Below are 17749 nucleotides of genomic sequence, written 5' to 3' on the forward strand. Positions count from 1 at the left end.
TGGCCTTTGTTTTGTGTACCTAGAATGATTACAAGGTATGATTTGTTTTCATCCTGGTCAACAATTTAACAGCTGTGGGACCCATTTGTTGTAGGAGAAGAATTGCATGTTTTAACTGCTGATTAGACTACACAACCAGAAATAAATAAGCTAAATGAAGTATGTTAGGATACCCCAGAGATCATGAAATGTGTTTGATAGGGCTCAGACCATGCACTTAAGGACATCCGTCAAGAAATCATTGAGATTCTACCATATTGATGAAATTGGGAAACCAGGAAGAACTGCCTGTCTTTACTGTTGGGTAGAGTACACAGCCAGAAATAAATAAGCTACAGGAAGTATGTTAGGATTCCCCAGAGATCATGGAATGTGTTTGAAGGGATATGAATCAGCTTTTTTGTTGTGAGTAAAACGGAGCAATATTTTAATAAAGTTTTACTTATTACTGGATTGTTTCACCAGAAGATAATTTATATACTTTGTGTTGTCTCAATGAAATATGCATATCTAATTATTTATACTTTATTTGTTTCAGATCTTGAATAGGCAAAATGGCACGAGAATCTTCCAACTGCACCCAAAGTCTCTATTTTTGGTTAGAAAATAAAACTTATTTAATGTTTATGTTCCATGACCTGTTTATTGTTTTATTAAATTTTGTCATACAGTTATTTAGTTTTAATAATTAAAGAGAAAATTGATCTATAGTAGTTGTTGTTGTTTTTTTTTTTTGAAGATTCCATTCCTTAAGGCATAAACCACATTATGCTCTTCTCTGCAGTTATTACCATATGATTGTTATCCATTTCATACACATGTTTAATTTTAATCAAAATTTCATATAATAAATAGTTTTGACAATCTACCCTCATATAAAGCAGATATTATTGGAACAGTTTTCTAAGAGCTACTGTTTATATGTGGCGATCAGTTTAAATTTGTACATACACTTAATCCGAAATATTTCATAGACAGTATTTATACCTGAATGTTCTTACATACTTAACTAAAGGAGTGCTTTATTCTTTTCCTTAATCATAATATATCTTGTTTAATCAATGTTTTTAATTTATTTAGAAAGTCATTTAAGATATGTATTTAGGTCATTAATAAGTTACAATGCCTTGCAGAAAAGCAAACATATCTGGTTTCTAAATTGGTACACTGGCTGAAAGGGAGGACAAGAGAACTCCAAAGACTAACCCTTTCAGCACACTTACAAGTATCTTTTAGTTTCTCATAATGCTCTCGGTCAATTAAATATTTATTCATTTATTCAATCAATATACGGGAAACCCCATTGTACAAAAGATTTGGTTACAATATTAAATAAAGTAAAAGATGTATAATTAACATAATAAAAGTACTTTCACGAACATAATTAGACAGTCTTCAAAACATATACACAAGAAATAAACACAATAAGAAAACAATAAATTAAAATATTTGACCCAGTTGACCAATAAATCCAGAGAGTGAGCTTGCAAATGGATCAAGTTCAGGGTGAGAGTTGAAATAGGCAAGACTAGGACAGATTGGTAAAGCAAACAGTTCATGTCTCCTTAGGGTGCGTGCAGGGACCTTTAAATTAAAGCTGTTGATGAGAGCAGGGCAATCAATAAGCCCATGAATAACCTTATACATAAAGCTGAGGTCACTTTGAATCCTTCTAGATTCCAACAATTGAAGTCCCAATATTGCCTCCATGTCAAGTAGGTTATCCTGCATATTCAACTTGTAGGAACAGTACTGGGTAAACCTCTTTTGGACTCTTTCAGGTTGCATTTTGTGACAATTATAAAAAGGAGACCAAATGATCGAGGCATACTCTAAATGACTTCTAACCAATGAACAATAAAGTATCTTCAAAGTAGATATAGACATGTCTCGACAAGTTCATAAAACAAAGCCTAACATCTGAGAGGCCTTCCCCTCCACAAGATCACAGTGTTCCCCAAATTTGAGCTGAGTATCAAAGACTTCTCCTAAATCCTTTATTGAGTCAACAGAACTAAGTACTATGTCATCAATAGTGTATATATTAATCATTTTATTTTTAAGTCTAGAGAATCCAATTGAGTAGCACTTATTTACATTTAAAGAGAGATCATTCATATTAGCCCACTTTATAAAAAAATATGTTAAATCATTTATAATATTTTCACTAGATTAGCTATTTTACAGTTTTATTTTCCAGTAGAAGAAGAACATGAATACTCACACAATTCTCTTAAATATTCCAAGTTAAAGGAAAAAACATTCAATATTATTTAAATCTTTTTTTTTTTTGTAAGTAGAAGTCCATTGTTGAAGTGGAGTGGCTATAATATAGTGGGTTGGGAAGACTTTTCTCGACAAATGAAAATGCCAATCTTTTGTCAAGAGGTATGCATTTTGATGAGTTGATGTTTGTTGCATCATCATCAGACTCTAACACTACATAGCTGTAATGTTTACATGAAAAACCAGGAAGTTTTTCTGCCCTTCCCAACCCGCTATATTTTAGGTAGGTAAAATAAATGGTGGCCACAGTTAAATAATTAAGTAAAATCATCTTTATTTCAGAAACACTTATGTTACACTTACACATCACTTTATCTGATAGAAAAGAGAGATTTAACAAAAATAGCTGTTCTTTCACCTAATTTAAATATAAACACAATTTATTCATGCCATATACACAAAGGAGCTCACATATGTCACAGAGAAAATCTTTACACTTCTTAATATTATTAATAATCAAAGGATTTAAAGCCTAAAAGTTTTATATTATAATTACATATATGAGAAATCATCGTTTAGAAATTCTTGTATTGAGAAAAAACATTTTTTCAATAAATATTATTTTATAGTAAATTTAAATTGCAGTAAAAAACTTGGCAGTTTAATGGTAGCAGGGAGAGCATTATAGAGTTTGGGACCATAGAAAGAAACCCCACACATACCCTTGCGTATCCTATAAAGATCTGTATATATATATGTTCTCTATTTCTCGTAAAATGATCATGTACATTTTTGTTTGTGGAGTAATCGCTAATATGTTATTTAATATGTACCAAACTGTGTAATATATAAATACTTCTCTGTAAGGAAACTATCTTTGGTACTGAAGTAATAAAGAATATTAAACAACAATAAAGAACAGATAAAAAAAAGTCTCTCTAGTTTTAGATTGGTTTTTTCTGCTTCTTTTCACCATCTTCCACCTTATCATGAATTCAATACTTGAAACATCTTGCTGCTAGAATCTGCATTCCTCCCATTGGATAGTGCCACAACTGGATGCTATCTACTGCTTTGATTATCCTCTTAGATTTTTAAAGCCTGCCATCTTACTGACCAGAGCATTCAGACTAATGTGTGACAGTCAGAAGCAAAAACATTAAGATACCCTTGTATGGGCGCTCATTGTTAGATCATACAGATATCTATTTGTTATTCATATTTTACTAGGGACACATAACTGTAGTTGAATTTTCTTACTTTTTTAAGGTTACACGCCTCTTGCTTGAAACGCAAAAAACTGATTATATACTTATATGCAAGGTGTAATATAACATTTACAACGTTTAGTTAAGCGCAAATTTGCCAATCTTCAACATTTTAGACCTTATTCCAACTTATAAGTTCAATATTTTTTCCTTTTTGGTATTATTATTTATTTACATAGTACATGACACAGGTTAGGTTGTCATTGCATTAAAGCTCACATTACATTAAGGCTTACCTTTAACGCTTGCGTTTTCTTTACAACTTATTCAAATAATAACAATGATCCACAGTTAGATTTTGTGGTAAAATAAATAAATAGTCCACATTAAACCTCCACTCCCGCACCCAAAATGCCATGTATGAGTCCTTTTGTCACATGAAAACACTGTCACAAGAATTATCACGGCTAAAAGAACTTGATTTGATAGAAGATATGCACATAATCGGATTCTACAGAGTCTCTTGAATAATTTCACACCAATTTCAGGAAATTCTGAGCTAATTTAAGCATTTTATCAATAAAAATAAGAAGCAAGTCCGAGCCGATACATCCACGTTGACGTTGACTGCTCACGTTGACGTCATGTCATGTTGTCAAAACCGCCGTAAAACTCGGCATTAAAATCGCGGGTAGACGTCAAAATCGACCATTTTCAGACGATGATTTCGGGTATAAAAAAAGGTTTTTACCTTATGATTTGTACATGGAAAAATAGTATAAAGCCTTAGGAACAGTTTAACATCAATTCTGGACCGATTCCAATCGGTTTTAGTAGTTAAATTTCGATTATAAAAAGGGTCTTATTTTAAGTGGAAACGGGCGAAAATCGCCGGTTTCGCTGCCATGGAGACGCGCACTTGTTGGGTGCTAGACCACATTAGTTTTTATACCCTGATCATCGGGCCCGTAGGGGTACCAATATTCAGCTGACCGATATTTTGGGACCTTTCATGGAAAATTGCATTTTCTTGGAAAATGGTGATATTTGAAACAAAACGGATTTAGTGGATTATAGCCAGATAAATTCCGCGTGTTTGAGGGCAAAAATGGTCTTCGTAGGTGGCATAGCCATTGCGGTATAAGGCGTCAAAGTCAAAAAATAGTGTAGAGCAAAAACTACTCTACGTAGATGATTGTAGAGTGTGTCAAAAAATTGCTTTTAAAAGGTTCTTTAAATGCTCCAATTGAATGAAACCTCTAAGTGCCTCCACTAAAAAGTTATTAATATTTGAAAAAAAAAAGTGTGAAAAAGGGTATTTTCAACTGAGGGCTGCTCACCCTGTATAAACGATAGCGTTAATTTGAATATACCGTTTTATTCAGAAAGGATGCAGGTTTAATTAATCCAAATGACATTTTTTAAAATTTTGAACCATAAAAATTTTACACAGAAAAAATTAAAAAAAAGCATTTTTTTTGGGTTTTTTTGATTTTTCTTCTAAAAAAAACATTTTTTCAAAAAAATTCCTAAATAAAAATTGTAGCCCTCGATGAGGCGCACACATCTTCTGTGAGTCACAATTTCCGGAAAGATACCGTTAAACCGTCAGAAGGGCTAGAATATCACAAACGTCTAAAACTTTGACCGTTAAAAAAAAATACTTCCCGTTTGCTGAGAATAACCAAAAAGTATACAGTCCATCTAGAGGTGAGGTCTAATCGACCCGTTAAATTTCATAAAATTCAAAGAACCGTTGCGACCTGTATCGAAACACGTGGAAAAAATCGAACAAAAATTTTTTTTTGAGTTCTAAGGCTTCCCCCTCCTAAACAAAAAAACAAATGAAAAATTGAAGATAATAGAGTTGTAGCCTTATATATCTAGATTATAAAAATATAAAAATCATTCCTCTACCCTAATTAGAAAAAAAGTTATAAGCACTTTTGTCCGCCGAGTCCCGAGGTCGTGCGAAAACTCCCCAAAAGTAGCGGCCCTCCATTAGAGCTTCGCTCTAATAACAAGTACGAGCTTCGCTCGTACTTTGATCAGTTGGGACCAGTAGAAAATCTTTTGGTCAGAGGAAACTAATTAAAAAGATTGTTTAACAGGTGCTGCCCCGGCAACGCTGTGAGTTTAACCACTATTTGTTTTTACGGTTTTTGGGGTATCATGCTTCTAAGAATCATGATGTGATAAGAGCTCCGCTCTACTCTTTTATTTCGGCCCTCTCTCGTCAAAGATTGGCGATCCAAGTGACAAGCAACTCGTTAAACAGCTGCTCTGAAGATTTTGGACGAGCCATCTGTGTAGATCCTCGAGCAATGAGTTTTGTATTCTCACTATTCACCTTTCCCCTGAATTCTTCCCTTGAAAACCAACCGATGTATTTCATACTAATCTCCTCTTATTCTGTCCAATCCCTTATACATTTCGAAGGCTTTAATGCATTTTTCAAGCAAAGAATTAAGAGTCAAATGCAGTCATACAGGAGGATGAAGGTTGGTTTGGGTTGGGTCTAGGTCACGCCTGATAAAGGTGTTTTTTTATGGCGATGAAAATAAGTATGCTGAAATGAATAATATGACTCTAGCACACACTTATGCATAATATATCAACCCTTTGTAAAAATTCAATAATTTTACCTAAATAAAACATACATTTTTAGCAAATCATGTATCATAAAAGCCTGCATTGGAATATGCCAAACTGGTTTTGCCATATGTCTTTTCTAATATCCTTTATTTTATATTGGCCTTTATATTAAGGCCAATATAATGAAATAAGCAAAAGATTATCAGAAACGGAATAAGGAATGCAATAAACCATTAACGGATTGAATCAGAGCTACAGAAGCCGAGATAATAATGAAACAGTGGAAAAAACAAAAGAAAACTGGTTTTTTCCCACCGTACCATTTTTTTTTCCTAAAATGATTATTGGCAAACTTTAAAGTAAGTCCTAAACTAACAATTTCCAGTAAAAAAACCCAAGAAAAAAAATTTTTTTTTTGATCGAAAATCGAAAGGGGTATACCCACGAAAAATTTCGAAAAAATGGTTTTAATTTTTTTATAAATAAACTATAACTCTAACAACTTTTTGTATCGAATAAAAGTTCTTGGGAATAATAAGAGGTATCCGTCTGTCAAAACGAATCGGTTTTAGCTATTATAGAATCGGAGAAAATTGGAAAAAACTATTAATCATAAATATCGAAATATCAAGAGCCCTATGGAAAAACTTCAATTTTTTATTTTTCTAACTTGTACTACTTCAAAATACCTTTAAAAGAGGTTATTACCAATTCGACTCTAAAATGAACAGAAAACCTACTTCTTGGCATTTTTCGATTTTCGAACAAAACCCGGGGTCAAAATGAACATTTTTTCAAAATATGCTCCGAAGTCAAAATTTTTTTCTTCTGGTTAAAGACCATTCAAAAACTAGTAAAAAAGCTTTATGATAAAATTTTCCACGATTTATACGAGTGCCACAATATAAAGGAAAACATCAGGTCGCATAAGAATTCATGTATGGGGATAAGACAAACGAATTTTTTCGTGGATTTTTTTGTTTTATTTTTGAGAACCAATAGTAATAAAATATTAAAAGAAGTAACAGGAGGAGAATAACGAATAAAAGAAATCATAAACGAATTAAATCGAAGCTATAGAAGCCGAGATATAAGTAAAAATGTGGGAAAAACAAAAGAAAACTGGTTTTTTCCCACAGTAAATTTTTTTTTTCCGAAAATGAATATAAGCAAATTTTAAAGTAAGCCCTAAACTAACAATATATAGTAAAAAAACCCAATAAACAAAATAATTTTTTTTTGGTCGAAAATCGAAAGGGGTATAGCCATGAAAAATTGCGAAAAAATGGTTTTTATTTTTTTCTAAATTAACAGGAACTCTGACAACCTTTTGTTTCAAATAAAAGTTCTCAGGAATATTACGAGGTATTCGTATGTCAAAATGAATCGGATCTAGCTATTATAGAATCGGAGAAAATTGAAAAAAAGTGTAAAACATAAATATTGAATTGTCAAGAGCCCTATGGAAAAAATTCAATTTTTTATGTTTCTATCATATACAGCTTTAGAGTAGCTTTAAATAAGGTTATTACCAATTTAACTCTAAAATAAACGGAAAACCTATTTCTTTGCATTTTTCGATTTTGAAGCAAAATCAGGCACCAAAATGAGCATTTTTCAAAATATGCTCCGAATTCAAAATTTTTTTTTTCTAGGTAAAGACCATTCAAAAAGAAGTGAAAAAGCTTTATGACAAAATTTTCCACCATGTATACGAGTGCCACAATATAAAGGGAAATGATTAGGTCCCATAAGAGTCTATGTATTGGGATAATGCAACCGAGTTTTTACATCGATTTTTTTTAATTTCTCACTTTTATTTTAAGAGACACATGTAGTAAAATATGACAGAATTAACAAGAGGAAAAATAGGAATAAAAGAAACCATCAACGAATTGAATCGAAGCTATAGAACCCGAAATATTAGTAAAAATGTGGGAAAACCAAAACATAACTGGTTTTTCCCACTATATCACTTTTTGTTTAAAAATGGCTATTGACTAATTATATTGTAAGCCCTAAACAGATAATTTCTAGTAAAAAAACCAAAGAAAACCATTTTTTTTGTTCGAAAATCGACAGGGAAGGATTAAAAAAGGTTATAACCGATTTGTCTTTAAAATGAACTGAAAACCTCTTTATTTCCATTTTTTAATTCTCGAAGAAAATCTGTATTCAAGATGAACATATTGGTTCAAGATCATTCAAAAAATTGTAAAAAAGCTTATTGACAAAATTTTCTACAATTTATAGGAGTGCCACAATAGAAAAGGAAAAGATTAAACCGTATAATAGTCTGTGTATTGGGATTGGATAAAAGAATTTTCACGTCGACTATTTCTATTTTCCATTTTTATTTTAAAAGGCAAATATATTAAGAGATAAAAAGAATTTAAAAGAAAAAAAATAGGAAACCATCAAGGAACTGAATAGAAGCTATAAAATCTGACATATCAGAAAAAGTTAAAAAAAAAGAAATTGAAGCACGTTTTTTACACTACAACTGGTTTCACATTTATATTCTATTTAACCCCTACTTTAAAAAAATCCCATAAACTAATATTATTACTACTAATTATTACTCTTATTTTCTTTACAAATAATTTCAAGCTATTAATAACCTTAAGCCTTAATAACCCTGTTTCTTACGATTACAACTACGACTGTCATAAATAAAAAAATATATAATAATCACTATTTTCCTTATATATAAACCTAAATAAATCGAATGCCAACTCTCAATCAAATGAATAAAATAAGAAAGAAAACTTATAGTCACGTGACTCTTTTTTTTCTATTGCCCCTGTGCCGAGCACATTTACCCACAAGTTTCAAGCAGAACAACAGTAATTATGATGAATAATGGCTCATATCACATCTACCTATATCTCAAACAAATTTGAAAAACTCATTGTGTCACTTAATAATCTAAAAACTTATATCTAACACTCTAACCTATACATATATTATAGATATATGTATCTATTAATTATTTTATTGCGTGTCTTATATGCTTATTTATTTTATTGAATTATATGAAAAGTTCCGATAGTCACGTGACCTTAAAATTTAATATTGCAAAAATTTGCTAAAAATTGATAATTGTATCCTATAAAAACCCCAAATACCAAATGTCAAACAAATCAGACCCATAGGAAAAAAGTTTTGATTGTCACGTGGCCTTGAAACTTAATATTTTAAAAATTTATTAATTATCAATATTTATAACCTTAAATACCAAATTTCAACCAAAGCGGACAAATAGAAAAAAGTTTTAATAGTCGCGTGACCTTTAAACTTAATATATCAAAAATTTGTTAAAAATTAATAATTATTTCCTAAATAAACCCCAGATACCAAACATCAATCAAATCGGACCCATAGGAAAAACCTTTTGATAGTCACGTGACCCTCAAACTCAATATTTTAAAAATTTGATACAAACCAATAATTATTTCATAAATAAACCCCAAATTCCAAATTTCAATCAAATCGGACCCATAGGAAAAAAGTTTTGACTGTCACGTGACCTTAGGACTCAATATTTAAAAAAATTATTAAAAATTAATAATTATTTCCTAAATAAACCCCAAATACCAAATTTCAATCAAATCGGACCCATGGGAAAAAAGTTTTGGTAGTCACGTGACCCTAAAACTCAATATTTTAAAAATTTGTTAATAATCAATAATTATTTCCTAAATAAACCCCAAATACCAAATTTGAATCAAATCGGACCCATAGGAAAAAAGTTTTGGTAGTCACGTGACCCTAAAACTAAATATTTCAAAAATTTGTAAAAAAATATTAATTATACCCTAAACCAAACCCAAATACCAAATTTCATTCAAATCGGGCAAATACCAAGAAAGTAAAAAAAAAAAAAAAATTACCATATAAAATAATAATACCCATTAAATCCCGATTAGATTTTTTTTTATCATTAGGACCCACTGTGTTGTAATTTTTGTCTAGCTAAATGCCTTGTATAGCCACTGTGTCGCATGAATATTATATTATATTACACGGAAAATGCTAAAACGTCAAACGTTGCCGAATTATCACGGCTAAAAGAACCCGATTTGGTAAAAGATATGCACATATTCGGATTCTCCAGAGTCTCTGGAATAATTTCGTACCAATTTCAGGAAGTTCTGAGCTATTTTAAGCATTTTATCAATGAAATTAGGAAGCAAGTCCGAGCCAATTCATCCACGTTGACGTCATGCTGTCAAAACGTAAAAGTCAGCCGTAAAATTCGGCATTAAAATCGCGCGTAGACGTCAAAATCGACCATTTTCAGACGATGATTTCGGGTATAAAAAAAGGTTTTTACCTTATGATTTGTACATGGAAAAATAGTATAAAGCCTTAGGAACAGTTTAACATCAATTCTGGACCGATTCCAGTCGGTTTTAGTAGTTAAATTTCGATTATAAAAAGGGTCTTTTTTCGGCGAAAATCGCCGTGTTCGTTGCCATGCGCACGCCGGCGAAAACGCCGGTCATAGGTGACTCGAATGTACCTCTTGTGTGGGTAGATTTTTAACGATTTTTCGTACTTGGGACTTTTTTGAAAAAAAATTACTTTTAGGGTACTTGTAAAAATAGTGAAAAAATGAAATTTTAGTATGTTATAGTAAAATGAATGGCGCATCCGCTCGATTGGTTTTAGTTCTTCTATCACATACCGGGTGCGCACAATTAATTTCCAAAGTCAAAAAATGTTAAAAAATTCATAACTCAAAAACGGTTTTACTTAGAAGTACGGTTGAAATTGGAAAAGATTCTGCTTATTACACGCTACAAACCGCCGATAAGCCATTTAGCTCTAAGTGGCGCCACTAAAAAGTTATTAAGGCGGGAAAAAAAAAAAGTGTGAAAAAGGGTATTTTCAACTGAGCGCTGCTCATCCTGTATAAATGATAGCGTTAAACTTAATACACCGTTTTATTTGGAAAGGATGCAGGTTTAATTAATCCAAATGAATTTTTTTTAAATTTTGCACCATAAAAATTTCACAGAGAAAAAACTAAAAAAAATCATTTTTTTTGGGTTTTTTTGATTTTTTTCCCAAAAAAAAAGATTTTTTCAAAAAAAGTCCTTAATAAAAGTTGTAGTTCTCGTTGAGGCGCATACATTTTCTGTGAGTCACTATTTCCGGAAAGATACCGTTAAGCCGTCAGAGGGGCTGGAATATCACACATGTCTGAAACTTTGAGCGTTAAAAAAAAATACTTCCCGTGTGCTGAGAATAACCAAAAACTATACAGATAAGTAGCCCATGAACTGTAATCGATCTGTTAAATTTCATAACATTCAAAGAACCGCTGCGACCTGTATCGAATTCCCATTGAAAAAATTGGACAAAAAAAATTTTTTGACTTTGAAGGCGTCTTAGTCCTAAACAAAAAAACAAATGAAAATTTGTAAATAATCAGATTAAAGCCTCATATTTTTAGATTATAAAAAGGTAAAAATCATTTCTCCACCCTAATTAGAAAAAAAGTTATAAGCACTTTTATCCGACGAGTCCCGAGGTCGTGCGAAAACTCCAAAAAAGAAGCGGCCCTCTATAAGAGCTACGCTCTTATAACAAGTACGAGCTTCGCTCGTACTTTGATCAGTTGGGACCAGTAGAAAAGCTTTTGGTCAGAGGAAACTAATTAAAAAGATTGTTTAACAGGTGCTGCCCCGGCAACGCTGTGAGCTTAACGATCATTTTTTTTTACGGTTTTTGGGGTATCATGCTTCTAAGAATCATGATGTGATAAGAGCTCCGCTCTACTCTTTTATTTCGGCCCTCTCTCTTCAAAGATTGGCGATCCAAGTGACAAGCAACTCGTTAAACAGCTGCTCTGAAGATTTTGGATGAGCCATCTGTGTAGATCCTCGAGCAACGAGTTTTGTATTCTCACTATTTATTCACCTTTCCCCTAAATTCTTCCCTTGAAAACCAACCGATGTATTTCATATTAATCTCCTCTAATTCTATGTCCAATACACCTTAATTTGCACTATTTGATTATTATCATTAGCTTTATTATTAGTTTTTCTGGATTCTATTGAAAGCTTTGGTGTTTCTTAATTTTATGATTCAGGATATGCGTAGTGTTCCCTTATATATTTCGAAAGCTTTAATGCATTTTTCAAGCGAAGAATTGAGTCAAATGCAGCCATACAGGAGGATGAAGGTTGGTGAAGACTTAGGTCTAGGCCACGCCTGATATTTATGGTGATGAGATTAAGTATGCTGAAAAAAATAATATGAATCTAGCACACACTTATGCATAACATATCAACCCTTTGTAAAAATTCAATAATTTTACCTAAATAAAACATAAATTTTTAGCAAATCATGTTTCATAAAAACCCGCATTCGAATATGCCAAACTGGTTTTGCCATATATCTTTTCTAATATCCTTTATTTTATATTGGCCCTTATATTAAGGCCAATATAATGAAATATGCAAATGATTATCAGAAACTGAATAAGGAATGCAATAAACCATTAACGGATTGAATCGGAGCTACAGAAGCCGAGATAATAATGAAACAGTGGAAAAAACAAAAGAAAACTGGTTTTTTCCCACCGTACAATTTTTTTTTCCTAAAATGATTATTGGCAAATTTTAAAGTTGCTCCTAAACTAACAATTTCCAGTAAAAAAACCCAAGAAAAAAAAACCTTTTTTTTTGGTCGAAAATCGAAAGGGGTATGCCCACGAAAAATTTCGAAAAAATGGTTTTTATTTTTTTATATATAAACTATAACTCTGACAACTTTTTGTATTGAATAAAAGTTCTTGGGAATATTAAGAGGTATCCGTCTGTCAAAATGAATCGGTTTTAGCTATTATAGAATCGGAGAAAATTGGAAAAAACTGTTAATCATAAGTATCGAAATATCAAGAGCCCTATGGAAAAACTTCAATTTTTTATTTTTCTATCTTGTACTACTTCAAAATATCTTTAAAAAAGGTTATTACCAATTCGACTCTAAAATGAACAGAAAACCTACTTCTTGGCATTTTTCGATTTTCGAACAAAACTCGGGGTCAAAAGAACATTTTTTCAAAATATGCTCCGAATTCAAAATGTTTTTCTTCTGGTTAAAGACCATTCAAAAACTAGTAAAAAAGCTTTATGATAAAATTTTCCACGATTTATACGAGTGCCACAATATAAAGGAAAAGATCAGGTCGGATAAGTATTCATGTATGGGGATAAGACAAACGGGTTTTTTCGTGGATTTTTTTGATTTATTAGTTTTATTTTTGAGAGCCAATAGTAATAAAATATCAAAAGAATTGACAGGAGGAGAATAACGAATAAAAGAAATCATAAACGAATTGAATCGAAGCTATAGGAGTTAAGATATAAGTAAAAATGTGGGAAAAACAAAAGAAAACTGGTTTTTTCCCACCGTACCATTTTTTTTTCTTAAATTGATTATTGGCAAATTTTAAAGTAAGCCCTAAACTAACAATATATAGTAAAAAAACCCAATAAAAAAAAAATTTTTTTGGTCGAAAATCGAAAGGGGTATACCCATGAAAAATTGCGAAAAAATGGTTTTTATTTTTTTCTAAATTAACTGGAACTCTGACAACTTTGTGTTTCAAATAAAAGTTCTCAGGAATATTACGAGGTATTCGCATGTCAAAATGAATCGGATCTAGCTATTATAGAATCGGAGAAAATTGAAAAAAAGTGTAAAACATAAATATTGAATAATCAAGAGCCCTATGGAAAAATTTCAATTTTTTATGTTTCTATCATATACAGCTTTAAAAAAGATTATTACCGATTTAACTCTAAAATAAACGGAAAACCTATTTCTTTGAATTTTTCGATTTTGAAGCAAAATCAGGCACCAAAATGAGCATTTTTCAAAATATGCTCCGAATTCAAAAATTTTTTTTTCTGGTTAAAGATCATTCAGAAGCTAGTAAAAAAGCTTTATGACAAAATTTTGTACGATGTATGCGAGTGCCAGAATATAAAGAGAAAGATTAGCTCCCATAAGAATTCATGTTTGGGGATAAGAAAACCGGGTTTTTTCGTGGATTTTTTTGATTTTTCAGTTTTATGCTTGAGTCAATAGTAATAAGATATAAAAAAAGTGACAGGAGGAGAATAAGGAATAAAAGAAACCATAAACGAATTGAATCGAAGCTATAGGAGTTGAGATATAAGTAAAAATGTGGGAAAACCAAAAGAAAACTCGTTTTTTCCCACTATATCACTTTTTTTTCTTAAAATGGCTGGTGACTAATTTTAATGTAAGCATTAAACTGACAATTTCTAGTAAAAAAAACCAAAGAAAAACATTTTGTTCGAAAATCGACAGGGACATCGACATTAAAAAAGTTTATGACCGATTTGACTCTAAAGCGAAATGAAAACCTATTTATTTTGCATTTTTCAATTCTCCAACAAAATCCGTATTCAATGAAATTTTTTTCAAAATATGCTCCCTATTCAATTTTTTTATTGCTTCAAGATCATTCAAAAATAGTAAAAACGCTTATTCACAAAGTTTTCTACAATTTATGGGAGTGTCACAATAGCAAAGGAACAGATTAGATCGTATAATAGTCTGTATATTGGGATTGGATAAAAGAATGTTCACGTCGACTGTTCAATTTTGCATTTTTAGTTTGAAAGGCAATTATATTAAAAGATGAAAATAATTTGACAGAAAAGAATAAGAAGCCATCAAGGAACTGAATAGAAGCTATAAAATCCGAGATATCAAAAAAAGTAAAAAAAAACAAATGGAAGCACGTTTTTCACACAGCAACTGTTTTCACATTCTACTTAACAGCCCCTACTTGAAAGAATCCCATAAACTAAAATTATTACTACTACTAATTATTACTCTTATTTTCTTTACAAATAATTTCAAGCCATAACCTTAAGCCTTAATAACTCTGTTTCTCACGATTACAACTACGAGTATCATAAATAAATAAAAATAATATAATAATCATTATTTTTCCTATATACATATAAATCTAAGTACTTCAAATAACAACTCTCAATCAAATGAATAAAATAAGAAAAAAAATTTATAGTCACGTGACACTTTTTTTTTCTATTGACCCTGTACCGAGCACATTACCCACGAGTTTCAAGCAGAACAACGGTAATTATGATAAATAATGGCTCATATCACATCTACCTATGTCTCAAACAAATTTGAAAAACTCATTGTGTCACTTAATAATCTAAAAACTTATATCTAACACTCTAACCTATACATATATTATAGATATATGTATCTATTAATTATTTTAATGCGTGTATTAAATGCCTATTTATTTTATTAATTTTTATAAGTTTACTACTAAATAGGAAAGTATAGGCAAATATAGGACATCTTTTGGAAATTTTTGGACAGAGTCACACGCTTTTCGTATCGGTAAGGAAAAGTTCCTATAGTCACGTGACCTTAAAATTCAATATTGCAAAAATTTGCTAAAAATTGATAATTGTATCCTATATAAACCCCAGATACCAAACATCAATCAAATCGGACCCATAGGAAAAACCTTTTGATAGTGACATGACCTTCAAACTCAATATTTTAAAAATTAGATACAAACCAATAATTGTTTCATAAATAAACCCCAAATACCAAATTTCAATCCAATCGAACTCATAGGAAAAACCTTTTGATAGTCACGTGACCCTCAAACTCAATATTTTAAAAATTAGATACAAACCAATAATTATTTCCTAAATAAACCCCAAATACCAAATTTCAATCAAATCGGACTCATGGGAAAAAAGTTTTGGTAGTCACGTGACCCTAAAACTCAATATTTTAAAAATTTGTTAATAATCAATAATTATTTCCTAAATAAACCCCAAATACCAAATTTGAATCAAATCGGACCCATAGGAAAAAAGTTTTGGTAGTCACGTGACCCTAAAACTCAATATTTCAAAAATTTGTAAAAAAATATTAATTATACCCTAAACCAAACCCAAATACCAAATATCATTCAAATCGGGCAAATACCAAAAAAGTAAAAAAAAAAAAAAAATTACCATATAAAATAATAATACCCATTAAATCCCGATTAGATTTTTTTTTATCATTAGGACCCACTGTGTTGTAATTTTTGTCTAGCTAAATGCCTTGTATAGCCACTGTGTCGCATGAATATTATATTATATTACACGGAAAATGTAAAACGTCAAACGTTGCCGAATTATCACGGCTAGAAGAACCCGATTTGGTAAAAGATATGCACATATTCGGATTCTCCAGAGTCTCTGGAATAATTCCGTACCAATTTCAGGAAGTTCTGAGCTATTTTAAGCATTTTATCAATGAAATTAGGAAGCAAGTCCGAGCCAATTTATCCATGTTGACGTCATGCTGTCAAAACGTAAAAGTCAGCCGTAAAAGTCGGCAATAAAATCGCCCGTAAACGTCAAAATCGACCATTTTCAGACGATGTTTTAGGGTATAAAAAAAGGTTTTTACCTTATGATTTGTACATGGAAAAATAGTATAAAGCCTTAGGAACAGTTTAACATCAATTCTGGACCGATTCCAATCGGTTTTAGTAGTTAAATTTCGATTATAAAAAGGGTCTTTTTTCGGCGAAAATCGCCGTTTTCGTCGCCACGGAGACGCGGCCATAGGCGACTTCGAGATTTCATCAGTGTGCAGGGTGATTTTTAGCGATTTTTCGTGCTTGGGACTTTTTTGAAATAAAAATACTTTTAGGGTACTTGCAATAATAGCGAAAAAATGAAATTTTAGTATGTTATAGTAAAATGAATGGCGCATCCTCTCGATTGGTTTTGGTTTTTCTATCACATACCGGGTGCGCACAATTAATTTCCAAAGTCAAAAAATGTTAAAAAATTCATAACTCAAAAACGGTTTTACTTAGAAGTACGGTTGAAATTGGAAAAGATTCTGCTTATCACACGCTACAAACCACCCATAAGCTATTTGGCTCTAAGTGGCGCCACTAAAAAGTTATTAAGGCGGGAAAAAAAAAAGTGTGAAAAAGGGTATTTTCAACTGAGCGCTGCTCACCCTGTATAAATGATAGCGTTAAACTTAATACACCGTTTTATTCGGAAAGAATGCAGGTTTAATTAATCCAAATGAATTTTTTTTAAATTTCGCACCATAAAAATTTTACAGAGAAAAAACTAAAAAAAATCAATTTTTTTGGGTTTTTTTGATTTTTTCCCAAAAAAAAAGATTTTTTCAAAAAAAGTCCTTAATAAAAATTGTAGTTCTCAATGAGGCGCATACATTTTCTGTGAGTCATTATTTCCGGAAAGATACCGTTAAACCGTCAGAGGAGCTGGAATATCACACTTATCTGAAACTTTGAGCGTTAAAAAAAAATACTTCTCGTGTGCTGAGAATAACCAAAAACTATACAGATAAGTAGCCCATGAACTGTAATCGACCTGTTAAATTTCATAACATTCAAAGAACCGTTGCGACCTGTATCGAATTCCCATTGAAAAAATTGGACAAAAAAAATTTTTTGACTTTGAAGGCGTCCTAGTGCTAAACAAAAAAACAAATGAAAATTTGTAAATAATCAGATTAAAGCCTCATGTTTCTAGATTATAAAAAGGTAAAAATCATTTCTCCACCCTAATTAGAAAAAAAGTTATAAGCACTTTTATCCGTCGAGTCCCGAGGTCGTGCGAAAACTCCCAAAAAGAAGCGGC

At 31.3% G+C, this 17749-nt stretch overlaps 2 protein-coding genes and 1 long non-coding RNA gene across 4 annotated transcripts in view; 2 read left to right on the forward strand and 1 right to left on the reverse strand.

Moving 5' to 3' along the window:
- Nucleotides 1-17749, reverse strand: part of LOC126746840 (uncharacterized) — a 445675-nt gene that overhangs the window by 191716 nt on the left and 236210 nt on the right. The gene's annotated exons all lie outside the window — the stretch shown is intronic.
- The window catches only part of LOC126746850 (uncharacterized), a 110012-nt gene that overhangs the window by 65110 nt on the left and 27153 nt on the right, over nt 1-17749 (forward strand). The window lies entirely within an intron of this gene.
- The window catches only part of LOC126746839 (uncharacterized), a 476426-nt gene that overhangs the window by 43135 nt on the left and 415542 nt on the right, over nt 1-17749 (forward strand). The window lies entirely within an intron of this gene.

Source organism: Anthonomus grandis, chromosome 18 (assembly GCF_022605725.1).
Source record: "Anthonomus grandis grandis chromosome 18, icAntGran1.3, whole genome shotgun sequence".
NCBI classification, from domain to species: domain Eukaryota; kingdom Metazoa; phylum Arthropoda; class Insecta; order Coleoptera; family Curculionidae; genus Anthonomus; species Anthonomus grandis.